We start from the raw sequence: 18,341 nt of genomic DNA, 5'->3' as shown, positions 1-18,341 counted from the left end.
TTCTCTCCCCCTGAGAAAGGCCACAACACAGTCAACAAAGCAAGCTCAGTCTATCCTTGATCCTGATCTCAAAGGTATCATTATTCTTTCAGCAACCACAAGTCAAATCCTAGATTCTTTTCTGTTTCCTTTCCTGTCTTTCTGAATCTACTCGGTTGCCAAGCATCTCTATTTTTCCTTCAAAATATTTCTCACATGTACCTCCTTCTTTTCCATCTTTCCTCTTGCCATTCAAAGACCAATACCAACCCAGATCTTATCTAGTTTAAGTAGCTAATTCCAATCTATCCTGAGTATTACAGCTGACCTGAAAAGATCACTTTAATCATACCAGATAGTCTCTTTTCACCACTCTTTCATCTCCACTCAAAATTCTATTAAGGCTGTTTCCTTCCTCCAAAGGCACTCAAGGGCTTTCATATCTGATTTTCTGCATTTGACTTTCCTTCAGGCCCCAACCTAGATTCTTCACCACATGCACGCCTTCTCCATGTCTATTTTCTCTCCTTTGCATCTGCAGCCTCCTCGGTCTGAAGTGCCATTTCCTGCCGTATTAAAATTCGGTCCATTCTAGCTCAAACCTCCACTCCTCCCGGAGGCCTTCCCTGCCCACTCCAGGGTGTAGTCATCACCTTCTCTGAGTTTCTCTGATGATATTGGTGTGGTCCTTGCGATAGAGCTCTGCCTGTTTGAGGAGTCGGTTGATGGCTACTGGGACACCTGCCTGTGCCTTCAACTCACACCACAGGGCAGAGTTGGCATCTTGTACATCCACTTGGATGACACAGCATAGTGTCATAACAATTTGGAGGTGGACAGACGTGTTCTCATCCTGACATGTCACTTTCCCACTTGTTGCAAGACCAACCTCTCCCAGGCTTCCTCATCTGAAAAATGGCGGTCATAATGGCCTCATAGATTTGTTGTGAAGATTCAAAGATAATGTATGCAAATAACTCTGCACAATGCCTGGCACCCAGTCTACATTCAATAAAAGGTAGAGATTATTATAGTTCCTGGCACCTTCCAGTCTAAGTATTACTTATGCATTCCTACTCATTTGCATAGCCAAATAGTAATTTACATAGACTGTGATATTTTACTATAGGTATATCTGCTTTCAAAACAGCTCTCCTTTCCCAACTTTCCATTTTTATAAATGGCACCACTGTTCCAAGGCTCCCAGGCTGAAACCTTGGCAGTGTACTCAGCTTTTCCTGCTCTTTCATGTGCCAAACTCGTTGGCACTTAACCACGGGCTGTCTCTAACTGTTCTGAGAATGTCTTAACTCCCTGTTGAGACTGTAAATGCTTTAAGAGCAAGAGCTCTGACTTACACTGCCTTGGTATCTATTATACTGTCACGGAGCAGGAACTCGATACACATTTGTTTTCTGACAAGATTCTATCAACAAATTAATTTACAGGGGCAGGTGTGAAGGAGATACTACACCAATCTGAAACACTGATCAGATATTCTGTGATTATGTTTTATCCAACATCCCTTCTCCACTCCATGAATTCCTCCTTCTCATTAAGGCCCAAGTCAATAGTCTCCTTGCTGATATCTTCCATAAATATTATTTCCTTTCTTTCATTTAAACTACTTATTTAATTGCATAAGGTTTTAACCACTTTTTAAACTAAAAACTGAAAAAAAAACTGGAGTTCCTTGATGGTCCAGCGGTTAGGACGTGGGGCTTTCACTGCTACGGTGGGTTCAATCTGTGGGTGAGGAACTAAGAGCCCACACACACAGAGAACCTGAAAATGATACAGGTATAAAGTGATGATGAAATTTTTTCCTCTTAGTTTTATTTCTCAGAGATAACAACTGGGAACATTTTGGTGGGTATCCCTCCAGATCTTTTTCTGTTGCATTAGAAATTAATAGCCTCTACTAAGACAGGATATAAATTAAACTTTTAAAAATGATTGTGTTTCTCTGAGATTTTACATGCCCCCCAAAATGACCATTTTCTAGGCCATGGGGAAAAGGGATTAAAATAAATCCAAGTTGTGCAATAAATGAGTAAAATTCAAATTTGTTCCATGGCAATTCGACGTGCCTATCACACTGTACCGTTTGTATACACCTCTGCCTCCCGGCTAGATTTATACCAGAGCAGTAACTGACTTCCATTTTTATATTCCTAACACCTATTTTGCACATAGTAAGGATTCAACACATGTTTAGTGAAGAATGACTTAACTGGGGCAGAGGGGCAGGGTGCAGTGGCCTGGGCCCAGCCATGGGCACCACCCTGGTGAGCCAGCTTGGCCTGCAGGATGTGCCAAAGCACATGGACACGGAGAAGGGCAACAGCACCCTGGACAGTCCAGACTCAAGGCTTCTCCCTAGCCCCAGCCACTGGTCTCTCTCGGGGGCCCAGGGCAGCGAGGAGCTCGAACCAGCCCCCAGGGCTCTGGCCCAATGCAGGATCCCCCCACAGCCCTGAATCCAGCTTCTCTCTCTCCAACCCCCCGGTCTCCGGCTGCTCGCCAAGGTTATGACCCCTGGCCTTTGGCGAAGGAGTGGTGTTTGACCCCTTACCACCAATGGAAGTAAGGTACACATCCTCTATCAAGTGCAACTCAGACTGGCACTTCATCGACAGTGTCCACCTGTCCCTGGGCTTGGCGGTGGCCTACCTGCAGCCAGATCATTTCCTGGATTCCCAGTTGCATGTGGCACATCTGCAAGGCGGAGGTGCACTTCCGGCCCCGCCACGAGCCTGCCTGCTGCCTCAGTACCACCATCCTCTATCTGAAGTACCCCAGGGTGTTCTGCACCACCACCCTGCATGACAACTGCCGCAGCAACCTGAGGAGGCACCTGTCCAGCGTGGAGCTCAAAGTCAGGGAGTTTCTGGGCAGTGTTTACCTGTTGGAGGAGAGCTGATTCGAGCACGCTGAGAGGCCAGCCAGCTTTCTGGTCCAAGTAGGGTTGGACGAGGCTGCCCTCGGGTGTCATTCCAGCCCTAGAAGAGTCTAATCCAGAAAGTGTGAGTTAGTTGCTCAATCATGTCCAAGTCTTTGCGACCCCATGGATTGTAGCCCACCAGGCTCCTCTGTCCATGGGGATTCTCCAGGCAAGAATACTGGAGTAGGTTGCTCTTCCCTTCTCACCTCTAAGCCCAGCCTGAGGAATAACAACATGTCACAGCAGCTTCTAATTATTGAGGGAATTTGGTTTTTATAATTTTTCTAATTATTTTTTAAAGGAATGTATTTTCTAGTTTGCTATTAACATAGCTTCCCCCAAGGTGTGTTAGTCACTCAGTCGTGTCCAACTCTTTGCTACCCCATGGGCTATACAAACCATGGAATTCTCTAGGCCAGAATACTGGAGTGGGTAGCTGTTCCCTTCTTCAGGGGATCTTCCCAACCCAGGGTTCAAAGCTGGGTCTCCTGCATTTCAGGTGTATGCTTTACTGTCTGAGCTAACAGGGAAACCCTAAGCCTCATGATGAAAAAATACAAAAATAGCTAGAGCAAAAGGAAAATGGTCACACTTTGAAATAGGGAGAAGCGGAGAGCTCTTTTTCCATTGGTCAGTTTGTCAGAGAAAGGGCAGAAAAATTATCTGAGATGGAAAAAGTAAGCTTGAAGAAATTTTAGCCTCTGGTGTCTTCGCTTCTACAAGTGGTGCTAATTCAGTGAGCTGTGACACCCATGCGGATTCTGTCCGTGGAGAGCTGAGTTCCATTCAGGTTTGTTTTTGTTTTTTTTTAATTTCCATTTGTATTTCCTGTTAACTCAAACCCCTGGAATCCTCTAAATCTGTTTTGTGATATAGAAAAACCCCAAACTACAATATAAGATGCTTTTCAAAAAAGAGAGAAAGGAAAAGTTCATCCTGTTTACAGTGGGGTCAGGTCAGCTGGTGACTGAGTCTGGGGGCAACAGTTTGGTTTCAGCTCCTTCCACAGGTGGGTTCCAAGCTTGGGCTTTGGTGTCATGCCTTGAACTCTTGGCATCTGGTAACGTCTCCACAGGCTTGTGTAACTCTCCTGATACGTATTTTGGGGTTTCCAAATACTTCCCTAATTTTCTCATAAGGCAAAACATAGCACAGGCCCCTTTGGAGAAAAACAGCATTTTGAAAAAATCCTTAGGGAAAACACTTTCCGGGGAGTCCATGAGGAGGGTTTCACTCACAGTGGGAGCTGTCAGCCACACCTAGGACTTGATGCCTCCTGGGAGGAGGTGGACACAGATGTTTCTGATAATCTAGTTCATCAGGGTGAATGTCCCTTCCAGTGACTTTGGGTCAGCACTGCAGAGGAATTCTGCTGATGCCTGAGGTCTAAGAAAAAAAAAAAAAAAAAAGGAAAGAAAATTTCATCCCTGCCCCCAACCCAAGTGAATGATGTCACAAGTTAAACACCAAAGCCTGGGTGCTGTGATGACCGTGCGTATGCACTTACACGTTTGTTTTAGGGCAACAGTCATGGCGTTGGGTGTGCACAGAAGAAACTTTGTGAGTTCAGGTGATGGGGCCACGGAAGCAGGGACACAGGCTGGGCCAGGCCAGGGGCCCACGGAAGCCAGGCTGCCACCGGCCTTCAGCCGCCTGCCCATCCTGCTTCACACCCCATCCCACCCTGCCTCAGCCAGCCCTTACTTCTTTCTCCTGCCAATCCTTGTGGATTTTTTTTTCCAAACTTTAAACTTTTTGTATTGTATTGGGGTAGAGCCAACTAACAATGCTGTGGTAGTTTCAGGTGAACAGCAAAGGGACTCAGTCATACCTATACATCCCTGTGGATTTTGAGTAAAGAAAGTGGCAGATGGCTTTTGCTCTTCTGATATCAGAGAGAACAAAACTGTGGGTATTTCCTTTGGAGGCATCCAAATAATGTCAGGTGCTTGGGGCTTGCAGAGTCCTGGAAGCTAGACTCCTGCTAGATCATTGGATTTCTGCTGATGGCTTCCCTCTTTCCTGAAAGCTGAATTGAGAGCTCTGGTGCCACAGCAGGGACTTTTGTTATGAGGAGGGCAAGTGTGATGATAATCAGTGTCATTTAAAGTCATCAGAAGCCTGGAGGGCTAAATGGTCTGCTCTCTTCCTCAGATTTGATAGTCTTTAGCTCATCGTGCACCTGATTGAAAGCATCCCTTCTGTGGAGCCTGTGATCGGCTCCATGGTCCCAAGTTTGCCAGCGTGAAGCTTACCAGGGGGACCACTCGAGGGGGCACTCCAGGACCCCATAGTGTCCTGTCATCATGCAGAGCAGCAAATGCCTGCTGCATTTGGAAGAGTAAATTACACAGTATTTATTGATAAAAAAGGGGGTTTCCCTCTGACTTCATAATCTTGTCATTTAAAACAAGTGGTAAGTGTAATTTTTAAACCATGGTAAGAGAATTCCCAAGGTTTTGCTCTGACCCAACTGAGATCCTTGATGAGCTCGGGACAATGTTGTGGGCAGTATGGCTGAAGAGACTTCAGGGAGAGAACAGAGTTTTTTGAATATGGCCCTGTGTTGAGATGCACACATGAGAGTTTTTTTATACGAAATACATAATCGAGGTAAGAAGTGAGCAACTGTGGCTGTGTCATGTGAATGGAAAAGCAGATTCTGTTTTGTTAGGTTATTCACTAGGGACCCACCTGTAGTTCTCTTAAATCCTCCCTTTTTCTCCAAATCTGATTTTCTGAAAGTTGCAGAAAAGGAAGCATGTGAAGACTTGAACCAAATGTCATAGATCAGTGGTGGATTCATGTTGGTTTGCAAGGTGGAAGAGATGATTTTTAAACCCACTGATTAAAGACAAACATTCCTAAAAGTGACTGGGAAATACCACTTACTTATGAGTTAAGAAGTTTCTTTTCTCAGACTCTTAAATTATGTCTTTTATGTAATAAGGATGATTTGTATTTTCAGAGAAAAGTTTTCTTTTGAAATTGCAGAGCTTTGAAAAAGAATAAGTACCTTCTCATTTGATATGCTTCCCATTTCTAACCTTAGGGAGAGTATTTGATGAAAATGCCTTTTTAAATTTATCTTTGACATCTATCCCACTTCATTTTGCTTTATGACTTCTTCACTTAATAATAACTTATCTTTAGGGCCTTCCCTGGTGGCTCAGTAGTAAAGAATCCACCTGCCAATGCAGGAGACACTGGTTTGATCCGTGATTCAGGAAAATCCCACATACCTCAAAGCAACTAAGCTCATATGCCACAAATACTGAACCTGTGTGCCCTAGAGCCTGCGCTCCACAACAAGAGAAGCCAGCAGAATGAGAAGCCTGCACATGGCAACTAGAGAGTAGCCCCCACTTGCCGCAACTAAAGAAAAGCCCAAGCAGCAACAAAGACCCAGCACAGCCAAACATAAAAATAAATAAATGAATAAAATTATAAAAAAAGAAGCCAGGGACCTCCCTGATGATGGTCCAATGGCTGAGACTCCGTGCTCCCAATGCAGGTGGCCTGGGTTCCATCCCTGGTCAGGGAACTAGATTCCACAGGGCACAACTAAGATCTGGTGCAGCCAAATAAATAAATGTTTTTTTAAAAAGAAACCAATACTAAAATTAAAAATAAATTATGTTTTAAAAAAGAACGACTTTCATCTCCCACCCTTTTAAAAATGATTCCTGACTTTATTTTTTAATAATAAACAGATTTACTTTGAAAATTCTGCATCCCACCTTTAAATGATTCAGCTATCAGTCAGAGCCTCAGTAGGAAATTGAACTAATTCAAATTATTCAAGAAACTTTAATTAAGGGACTATTCAAGAAGTGTGAGCACCAAAAAGGGAGGTTGAGGTAGCCAGAGGCCAGCAATAGCAGGAAATTATTACCATGCTTGCTTGAAAAGGCAAGGGGAAGGAAATGGAGTTTCCTGAGACTGGTGAGACCCTGAACCATAGAAGAGGGGTTGCTGATAGGAGCTGCTATCTTGGAAGGATGCAGCCACTCCCAGAAAATAAAAAAAATGTGACCCAGAGCAGGAGGAAACCCCTGAGAGCTCTCCATTCCTGCACGCCACATTCTTACCAGTGCCTTCCACTGGTGGAACTCAAGTGAGCGATGAGCCTGCATGATACAGTCCTTGGAGATTAGCTTCCTGGGGCACAGGGCAAACAGGGCAAAGAATGGATGGGGGTGGGTAACACAGAGAGGCACACAGTCCACCAGTTACCAACTGCCTTGTTGCCGAGTGATGTCAGCTCAGTTATTCTTCCATCTGGAGCCTAAATTGCAAAGTTAGCCACTAGTGTTTTTCATGCCAGACAGTAGGAAAGTGCCGAAGGAGAAATAATCAAGAGATAAGATACAGTAGCTAAAGACCTTGCTTCAGTAGGCAGTCAGGAGGGGAAGCTGGTACTCATAGCTGCCTTCTTCCACCATCTATTCCATGTTCCCTTTACCTTCTGTGAGCACCCTGGCTGGAGGGGATTCTTTACTTGGTAGGATGACCCAAACCTTCATTTCCACAGGATTCATGCCCTTCGTGTTTCTGCCTTTATTGTTTTACATTGATGGCTATTGGCTACAGGAATATTAACAGGTAACCTGGTGAAGCCACTGGGAGCAGACAGAGTTCTCCTTACTGCTATTAGTATCAGCAACCTAATTTTCACTAGATAATCAGAATCAGTTGCTTTGTCTAAGGTTGTAAGCCCCTTTTCTGCCATTGACTCAATAGTACGAGCAGCCCATGAGTGGTGAGACCCTGAGCCATAGAAGAGGGGTTGCTGACAGGAGCTGATATCTTGGAAGGAAGCAGCCACTCCCAGAAAATAAGAAAATGTGGCACAGAGCAGGAGGAAACCCCCAGAACTCTCTCTTCCTGCACGCCAAGCTGCAGGAGTCCATGACCACATACTCTTGAGTCAATAGCAGAAAAGGGCTTACAACACTGGATAGGGCAACTGATTCTGATTACCAAGTGGAAATTAGGTTGCTCATACCAATAGCAGTAAGGAGAACTCTGTCTGCTCCCAGAGGCTTCACCAAGTTACATCTTAATATTCCCATAGCCAATAGCCATCAATGTAAAACCACAGCAAAGCAATAAAGGCAGAAACACGAAGGGCATGAATCCTGTGGAAATGAAGTTTTGGGTCATCCTACCAAGGTATGAGGATCCCAAGATGACTACTTCCCTGATAGCTCAGTTGGTAAAGAATCCGCCTGCAATGCAGGAGACCCCAGTTCGATTTCTGGGTCAGCAAGATCCACTGGAGAAGGGATAGGCTACCCACTCCAGTATTCTTGGGCTTCCCTTATGGCTCAGCTGGCGCAATACAGGAGACCTGGGTTCAATCCCTGGGTTGGGAAGATCCCCTGGAGAAGGGAAAGGCTACCCACTCCAGTATTCTGGCCTGGAGAATTCCAAGGACTGTATAGTCCAGGGGGTCACAAAGAGCAGGACACGACTGAGTGACTTTCACATTTTCACACAAGATGACCAGGGGGAAATGTCAGCTTCCAATTTAACAGAACCAATTTATTAATAATTCCCGAGTTATCTGGAGGAAGAATTCCTTGAGAAACAGAACCTCAAAACCCACTGAACCCAGAGTTCAGTGGGACAGAAAGCAAAGTTTCTAAGAGTGAATTATTAAGTATAAATGTTAGAAGGGACAGAAAGCAAAGTTTCTAAGAGTGAATTATTAAGTATAAATGTTAGAAGGTTCACTCCCACTTTCACCCTGGACCTTTGTATTCCAGCCATAGGAGAAGATGGCACCATATATTGCTTGCTTGCTTTCTTAGGGCATGTACCATACCCTTTGACATTACCCCGACTTCGCAGGTTGCCGCCTCCTAGATCACATTCCCAGAAATCACCTGCCTGTGGTTTACTAGTATACATCTATTCATATGTAAGGTGTGACATCCGAATTAGATTTTTTTGCTGGTGTTTTTACCATCTTTCTTTTCTTTTTTGGCCACACCATGTGGCATGTAGATCTTAGTTCCCCGACCAGGGATCAAACCCGTGCCCCTACAGTGGAAGCGAGGGAGTCTTAACCACTGGACTGCCAGGGAAGTCCTTTACCATCTTTCTATGAAAGGGGTATTTTAGTTATTTGAGAACACCTTGTATTTTTATCACCCAAACAAACAAAACAACCAAGAAAATATAAACACTCTTAGAATGATTTTTTTAGGTTACACAGGTAGACCCTACCTAAGATATTGGCTTTTGCCATGCTCTTTGATGCCTGATCATCACTCATATCTCATCTCCCATTGCCTCACCCCATCTAGTGGAGAACATGTCCGCTAGGCCTACATCAGCAATTTCACAGGGATGTTTTAGATCTCCTATTAAGAATCATTGCTGATGACAACCTTATAATTACGTGGCATCATAAAATGCGATATGCTCTATAATACATCAAAAAGTGTCAGGTAGGCCCTGTCAAGAAAAAAGATAATGGCCCCCAATGCATCTCATCTCATATTTTGATCTGATAACTTAGATTAAACTAAGGAGCAGTTTGGGATGAAAGAAGAGTATGACTTGTTCAAAACTGTAGGAGAAGCATCCTCATTTTAATAATCATCCTCATGTATTTCAGTAGGTATCTATTTCTTGGAGCAAAGCTCTACAACTATTTACAGTTTAAGAGCCTGGACTCAAGACAACCCTAAGCTCCATACCTAATTCACTATTTCTGTGGTCTGGGAAAATTACTTAAACCCTCTGAGCCTCAGCTCTTCCTCTGTGTAAAGTTAACATAACGATGGTCCTTTCTCCTAGGCTTAAAGGCTTATACAGAGCCTGGCATATACTAAGTCCTTAAAAAACATTAATAATTGTGATTTGTAGTATTTACATACTAGGCATTATAGGTGTTGGGCTCTAAGATGAATGAAAGATTTGAGAAGAGAGATTTGTAATAGCAATATTTACCAGGAGGAAAGTACTCTAAGTTGCCTGTAGATTGCCTTTTTAGATGCTTCAGTCATTTTCTCCCCCTCCTCCTGCCCCCTCAAAAGACTTGATAAACTTTAAGAAAGCAAACACAATTGCTTAACAAGCTTTATCATAGCAACTGAATGTTATTTATAATAACACGTTATATAATTAGAGAACAAATTAATTCAATTTAGGCCAACCTAATGATACAAAGAAATTCTGTTTTTATGCTTTAGAAATGTTTCATTGTAGGCATCATTAATGCCGCTGTATAATCACAAAATTCAGTATTCAGTGCAGTCACTCAGTCGTGTCCAACTCTTTGTGACCCCATGAATTGCAGCATGCCAGGCTTCCCTGTCCATCACTAACTCCCAGAGCTTGCTCAAACTCATGTCCATCAAGTCAGTGATGCCATCCAAGCATCTCATCCTCTGTCGTCCCCTTCTCCTCCCGCCTTCAATCTTTCCCACCATCAGAGTCTTTTCTAATGAGTCAGTTCTTCGCATCAGGTGGCCCAAGTACTGGAGCTTCAGCTTCAGCATCAGTCCTTCCAATGTATATTCAGGACTGATTTCCTTTAGGATTGACTGCTTTGATCTCTTTGCAGTTCAAGGGACTTTCAAGAGTCTTCTCCAACACCACAGTTCAAAAGCATCAATTCTTTGGTGCTCAGCTTTCTTTATGGTCCAACTCTCACATCCATACATTGACTACTGGAAAAACCATAACTTTGACTATATGGACCTTTGCCAGTAAAGTAATGTCTCTGCTTATAATTACATCCAATTTATAGAACTAGAGGTCAAAATTTACCAATTTACACAATTTTAGGAGTTTATGGTTGTATCGTGGTCTTTAAATCCCTAAACTGGTCACACTTATGGTACAGTACTTAGAATTCTGGGGTCTCAAAAGAACAGAGTTGGAGGAATCACACTCCCTAACTTGAGAGGATACTACAATCTATAGTGATTAAAACAGTATGGTATGCACGAAAACAGATACACAAATCAGAGGACAAGAATAGAGAGCCCAGAAATAAACATATATACTTATAGTCAATTAATAATTTATTTATTAATTAATAAATTAATATGACAAAGAGGTAAGAATATACAATGGGAAAAAGACAGTCTCTTCAATAAAGTGATGCTGGGAAAACTAGACAGCTACATAAGAATGAAATTAGAACATTCTCTAACACCATATACAAAAATAAACTCAAAATAGATTAAAGACCTAAATATAAGACCAGAAATCATAAAACTCCTGGAGGAAAACATAGGCAGAACTTTGACATAAATCACAGCAATACTCTTTTTTAAATATGTCTCCTAAAAATAAAGGAAATAAAAACAAAAATAAACAAATAGGACTTAATTACACTGAAAAGCTTCTGCATAGAAAAGGAAACCATTGAAAAAACAAAGACAACCTGGAAGGAAATATTTGCAAATGATATGACTGATAAGGGATTAACATCCAAAATATATATACAGCTCACACAAAGCAACATCAGAAAACAAACAACTTGACTAGAAAATAGGCAGAAGACCTGAACAGACGTTATTCCACAGACAAAATGCAGATGCCAATAGACACATGAAAAAACGCTCAACGTGGCCAATCATCAGGGAAATGCAAATTAAAACCACAATGAGATATCACCTCAAACCTGTCAGAATGGCCTGTCATCAAAGAGACCACAACTAACAAATGTTGACAAGGATGTGGGGAAAAGGGAACCCTCATGCACTGTTGGTGGGAATGTAAATTGGTATAGTCACTATGGAAACAGTATGGAAGTTTCTCAAAAAACTAAAAACAGAACTACCATGTGACCCAGGAATTCCACCCCTGGGCATATATCTACAAAAAACAAAAACACTAATTCAAAAAGATACATGTACCCCACTTGTCATAGCAGCATTATTTACAGTTGGTAAGATATGAAAGTAATCTAAGTGTCCATCGACAGATGAATGAATAAAGATGTGTGAGACAAATATAGAAAATGGAATATTACTCTGCCATAAAGAGCAAAATCTTGCCATTTTAAATTACTTGGATGGACCTGAGGATTTTATACTTAATAAGTCAGGCAGAGAAAGATAAATACTGTATGTTTTCACTCATATATGGTTTTAAAAAGAAAATAAACGAATATAACAAAACAGAAACAGACTCACAGATATAGAGAATAAACTGGTAGTTACCAGTGGGAAGAGGGAAGGGGGGAGGAGAAAGATAAGGGCAGGGGATTAAGAGGTACGAACTGCTCTGTATAAAACAAACAAGCTACAAGACTATATTGTACAACACAAGGAATATAGCTGACATTTTATCATGACTATAAATGGAGCATAACCTTTAAAAATTGCCCAAGCTATGCAGCATGGCTCAAAAGAAAAAATAAAAATAAAAATTGTGGGAAATTCCCTGGTGATCCAGTGATTAGGACTGCACACTTTCACTGCCAAGGGCATGGGTTTAGTTCCTGGTCAGAGAACTAAGATCTCACAAGCTGTGTGGCATGGCCAAAATAAATAAATAAGTAATAAAAATTATGAATCACTATATTATACACTTTGTAACTTATATAATATCATTGAACTATACTTCAATAAAAATTAATTAATTTTAAAATAATTTGGGCTCTTGAGTCAGACTACCCAGGTTCCCAGTGGTCATGTATGGATGTGAGAGTTGGACTGTGAAGAAAGCTGAGTGCTAAAGAATTGATGCTTTTGAACTGTGGTGTTGGAGAAGACTCTTGAGAGTCCCTTGGACTGCAAGGAGATCCAACCAGTCCATTCTGAAGGAGATCAGCCCTGGGATTTCTTTGGAGGGGGCGATGTTAAAGCTGAAACTCCAGTACTTTGGCCACCTCATGCAAAGAGTTGATTCATTGGAAAAGACTGTGATGCTGGGAGGGATTGGGGGCAGGGGGAGAAGGGGACGACGGAGGATGAGATGGCTGGATGGTATCATTGACTCAGTGGGCGTGAGTCTGAGTGAACTCCAGGAGTTGGTGATGGACAGGGAGGCCTGGCGTGCTGCAATTCATGGGGTCGCAAAGAGTCGGACACGACTGAGCGACTGAACTGAACTGAACTGACCCCAGGTTCACCCTGGTAACCTTGAGCAAGGGATTAACCTTCCTGTGCTTTTATCCTGTCAACAGCAAAATAGGAATAAGAGTACCAGTGTCATAAGGACTATTGTGAGAATTAAAAAAACTTAACAAATGAAGATATTGGCTATTATTACTTCTTATTTCTATGATTCCAAGTTCCTAGGCCCTAGTAAAGAACAGCATGTCCTATCAGAAAAGGTATCTGAAAAGTGCCCTAGTGAGTTTGTCTCAGAAAAAAGTCTGATTACACAGGCAGTGAACCATTATCCCAAGAAATGCAAGCCAACTGTGACAATAAGGAATTGTTTTATGTACAACTACTCTAGAAGTTAGGGACAAATTTAATGAGTCAGCTTATTGGAGCACAGAATAAACTGAGTGGTCCTGTTCTTTAATAAGCTGGATTTGTCAAGCTTCCATAAGAAAGCTTAAAGTAGGCCCTAAGTCTCTGCCACACTGCACCCCCAGGCTCATGACCTCACAGATGGTAGGATTTAAGTGGTCTCAGGCAATTCTGAAGGTAGGTCTTTTCCATTACTCAGAGAGTAATGATTTTTCCCTCGTCTGTTCCTTTTCATCTAGTTAGGGGAGATCAGAGGTGTTCAATGTGCTTTGTGTTTTGTGTTTTTCAACACTGAGTATAATACAGCTCAACAGATTATTATCAAGACTGATTTGAGGATACTAGGGAGAGAAGCAGTTGAGGGCTGGCCAGGCCCCTGAACCATGTCATCCTGCTGCTGAAAAACCTTTGAAAGTCTTTCCTATACAAATTCAAAAGGTTTGCATTTAAAAAAATACAAAACTTAAAGATGATTTCTTTTTTTTACAGGATGCATACCTCTAAGACCCAGTCATTCTAAACTTGCGGGTCCTCAAATTCACCAATAATTTGCTCCTTCTACACTCCCTCCAACCCTTCCCATGGCTAATTCTTGAGACCCTTCAAATTCAGCTTAAATGACACTTCTTCCAAGAAGCATTCCTTAACGCCTCAGACTAGCCCCTCTCCTCTGTACTCTCACAGCACCTTAACCTTACCCCATTCTAGCATTTACTGATACTATACTGACAAGGAGTCCCTGGTGGCTCAGATGGTAAAGCGTCTGCCTACAGTGCAGGAGACCTGGGTTTGATCTCTGGGTCAGAAAGATCCTTTGGAGAAGGAAATGGCAACCCACTCCAGTATTCTTGCCTGGAAAACCCCATGGATGGAGGAGCATAGTAGGCTAAAATCCATGGCATCGCAAAGAGTCAGACACAACTGAGTGACTTCACTTCACTTCTTCACTTAATATTGACAAGCAACTGCCAGTTTATATGTCCGTGTCCCCCACTGTTTCGGCAACCTGAGGACAGCAACCCACATCATATTACTATTATGTCCCTAGCAACATGCACAGCTCCTGGCACACAGGAGATGCTCGAGAACTATTTATTGACCGTGACTTCAAACTATACTACAAAGCTACAGCAATAAAAAACAGTATGATACTGGCACAAAACCACATACATATATCAGTGGAATAGAATAGAGAGCCCAGAAGTAAACCCACACACTAATTATATGAGCAGTTAATCTATTACAAGGGAGGAAAGGATATACACTGGGGAAAAGAAGCCTCTTCAATGGTATTAGGCAAACTGGACAGCTATATGCAAACGAATGAAAGAAGACTACTCTCTCACACCATGCACAAATTCAAAATGGATTAAAGACTTAAATGTAAGACATGAAACCATAAAACTTCTAGAAGAGAACATAGGCAGTAAGTTGTTTGACACTGTTCTCAGTAATAATTTTTTGGCTATGTGTCCTCAGGTAAGGGAAACTACAGCAAAAATAAACAAATGGGACTACATCAGACTAAAAGGCTTTTGCATAGTAAAGAAAACTATCGACAAAATGAAAAGATCACCTACTGAATGGGAAAAGATAGTTGCAAATGATATATCTGATAAGGGGTTAATAGCCAAAATACACAAAGAAATCATACAACTCAACATCAAAAAGTATAAATTGGTACAGTCACTATGGAAACAGTATGGAGATTCCTCATAAAAATTAAAAGAACTGCCATATGATCCAGTGATTGCACTCCTGGGTATTTATCTGAAGAATACAAAAACATTAATTAGAAAAGAACTATGTACCCCTTATGTTCATTGCAGCATTATTTACAATAGCCAAGATATGGAAGCAATCTAAGTGCCCATCAATAGATGAGTGGATAAAGAATATGTGGTAAAGATATACAATGGAATACTGTGTGCCTGCTAAGTTGCTTCAGTCATGTCCTGCTTTGTGTGACCTTATGGACTGTGTAACCTGCCAGGCTTCTCTGTCCATGGGATTCTCCAGGCAAGAATACCAGAGTGGGTTTGCCAGGCCCTCCTCCAGGGAATCCTCCCCACCCAGGGACCAAACCCACATCTCTTACGTCGCCTGCAATGGCAGGCAGGTTCCTTACCAGTAGTGCTATTTGGGAAGCCCCAAAATGGAATATTACTCCGCCATAAAAAACGAAATCTTGCCATTTTGACAACATGGATTGACCTAAGGGATATTATGCTAAGTAAAATAAGTCAGAAAAAGATAAAAACTGTATGATTTCACTTAGCTGTGGAATCTGAAAAACAAACATAACAAAACAGAAATGAGTTAGAGATACAGAGTATGAATAGGTGGTTGCCAGAGGGGAAGGAGGCAAAGAGGGAGGAAAGAAAAACTACGGAAGATTAAGAGGCACAAACTTTCGGTTGCAAAATAAATGAGTCATGGTTATAAACTGTACAGTGTGAGGAAGATAGTCAACAACTCTGTAGTATCTCTGAATGGTGACATATCATAACTAGACCTACATGACCATTTTTAAATATACAGAAATATCAAATAACTATGTTGTATAACAGTAACTAACATAGTGTTGTAGGTCAATTATATTTCAAAAACAAACTCATAGAAAAAGAGATCATATTTGTGGTTACCAAAGGCAAGGAATTGGGGGAGGGGGAATTGGAGAAGGTGGTCAAAAGGCCCAAACGTTCGGTTATAAGATAAATAAGTACTAGGGATATGCCAGCAAATTTGGAAAACTCAGCAGTGGTCACAGGACTGGGAAAAGTCAGTTTTCATTTCAATCCCAAATAAAGGCAATGCCAGAGAATCTTCAAACTACCACACAATTTCACTCATTTCACACACTACCAAAGTAATGCCCAAAATTCTCCAAGCCAGGCTTCAATAATACACGAACTGAAAACTTTCAGATGTTCAAGTTGGATTTATAAAAGACAGAGGAACCAGAGATCAAATTGCCAACATCCACTGGATCATAGAAAAAACAAGAGAATTCCAGAAAAATACCTGCTTCATTGACTATACTAAAGCCTTTGACTGTGTGGATCACAACAAACTGTGGAAAATTCTTAGAGAGATGGGAATACCAGACCACCTGACCTGCCTGAGAAATCTGTATGCAGGTCAAGAAGCAACAGTTAGAACTGGACATGGAACAACAGACTGGTTCCAAACTGGCAAAGGAGTACGTCAAGGCTGTATATTGTCATCCTGCTTATTTAACTTATATGCAGAGTACATAATGAGAAATGCTGGGCTGGATGAAGCACAAGCTGGAATCAAGATTGCCAGGAGAAACATAAATAACCTCAGAAACGCAGATGGCACCACCCTTATGGCAGGAAGCAAACAGGAACTAAAGAGCCTTTTGATGAAGGTGAAAGAGGAGAGTGAAAAAGCTAGCTTAAAACTCAACATTTAAAAGACTAAGATCATGACATCTGGTCCCATCTCTTCATGGCAAACACATGGGAAACAATGGAAAACAGTAACAGACTTTATTTTCCTGGGCTCCAAAATCACTGCAGATGGTGACTGCAGCCATGAAATTAAAAGACGCTTGCTCCTTGGAAGAAAAGCTATGACCAACCTAGTCAACATATTAAAAAGCAGAAACATTACTTTACTGACAAAGGTCTGTCTAGTCAAAGCTATGGTTTTTCCAGTAGTCATGTATGGATGTGAGAGTTGGACTATAAAAAAAGCTGAGTACTGAAGAATTGATGCTTTTGAACTGTGGTGTTGGAGAAGACTCTTGAGTGTCCCTTGGACTGCAAGGAGATCCAACCAGTCCATCCTAAAGGAAATCAGTCCTGAATGTTCCTTGGAAGGAGTGATGTTGAAGCTGAAAATCCAATGCTTCGGCCACCTGATGCGAAGAACTGACTCATTAGAAAAGACCCTGATGCTGGGAAAGATTGAAGGCAGAAGGAGATGACAGAGGATGAGATGATTGGACGGCATCACCAACTCAATGGACATGATTTTGAGCAAGCTCTGGGAGCTGGTGATGGACAAGGAAGCCTGGTGTGCTGCAGTCCATGGGATCACAAAGAGTTGGACACAACTGAGCAACTGAACTGAGCTAGGGATATAATGTACAACATGATTAATATAATTAACACTAGTATGTGTTATATTCTAAAATTCTTAAGAGTAAATCCTAAATTCTAACTATAAGGAAAAAAGTTTTTCTGTTTCTTTAATTTTATATCTATGAGTTGATGTTTACTAAACTTACGTGATGATCGTTACCTGTAAGTCAAATCATTATGCTGTCCACCTTAAACTTATAGAGTGTTGTGTGTCAGTTTTATCTCAATAAAGCTGGATGAAAAATCAATAACAATAAAACACAAGTTAATTTCTGTACTAAATAATCAAATATTCATTGAATATTGACTGTAATAGCCCTTTTATTGGTCTTTGTGCTAAGAAGAATAGAAGCCAAAGAAAACGCCTTACTGCAACCTGCACGGCTGTGCTGGATTCTGATCCTTCCTCTCTCATCCACTTCACTCTTACAGCTACCCGCTGTGCTTGCTTACTCTCCAACCATTTGGTCTTTTTCTGTTCCTAGAATCCACTCAACCAGTTACGGCTTCAGGGCCCCTGCACTTGCTGGTCCTTTTCTTCCAGAGTGTTCTTCCCTCAACACTGACCATGACTGGCTTCTTCTCCCTCATAGGGATCTTCCAGTACTATCCCACCAAAAGTATCCAGCCCTCCATCCCCACCCCAGTCACTCTATCACAGTATCTTGCTTTATTGTCTTTCTAAAACTTATTTCAACCTTGTTAGTTTACTTGGTGATTATCCCCTATTTAGAAAGAAGCACAAAAGCAGGGACCCTGTCTATCAAGTACTGTTCTTGAAATAGATGCTTTGGGTAGGTGCGTTTCCCCTTCTGACAGTGCTATCTATTATCTGTCAAAAGTGTTTGAGGATCA

At 41.8% G+C, this 18,341-nt stretch overlaps 1 long non-coding RNA gene across 4 annotated transcripts in view; it reads right to left on the bottom strand.

Annotated features, from left to right (window-relative positions):
- Positions 1-18,341, bottom strand: part of LOC138434302 (uncharacterized) — a 49,194-nt gene that overhangs the window by 20,910 nt on the left and 9,943 nt on the right. For all 4 annotated transcript variants that reach the window (XR_011254732.1, XR_011254733.1, XR_011254731.1 and 1 more), the window contains 2 exons: positions 4,162-4,309; positions 2,885-2,991 (listed from right to left, as the gene is read on the bottom strand). This is a non-coding gene — a long non-coding RNA (uncharacterized lncRNA). The remainder of the gene's footprint in view (positions 1-2,884; positions 2,992-4,161; positions 4,310-18,341) is intronic.

This window comes from Ovis canadensis, chromosome 2, assembly GCF_042477335.2.
Source record: "Ovis canadensis isolate MfBH-ARS-UI-01 breed Bighorn chromosome 2, ARS-UI_OviCan_v2, whole genome shotgun sequence".
In the NCBI taxonomy this organism is placed as follows: Eukaryota; Metazoa; Chordata; class Mammalia; order Artiodactyla; family Bovidae; genus Ovis; species Ovis canadensis.
This window is presented reverse-complemented; position numbering and strand designations above follow the sequence as displayed.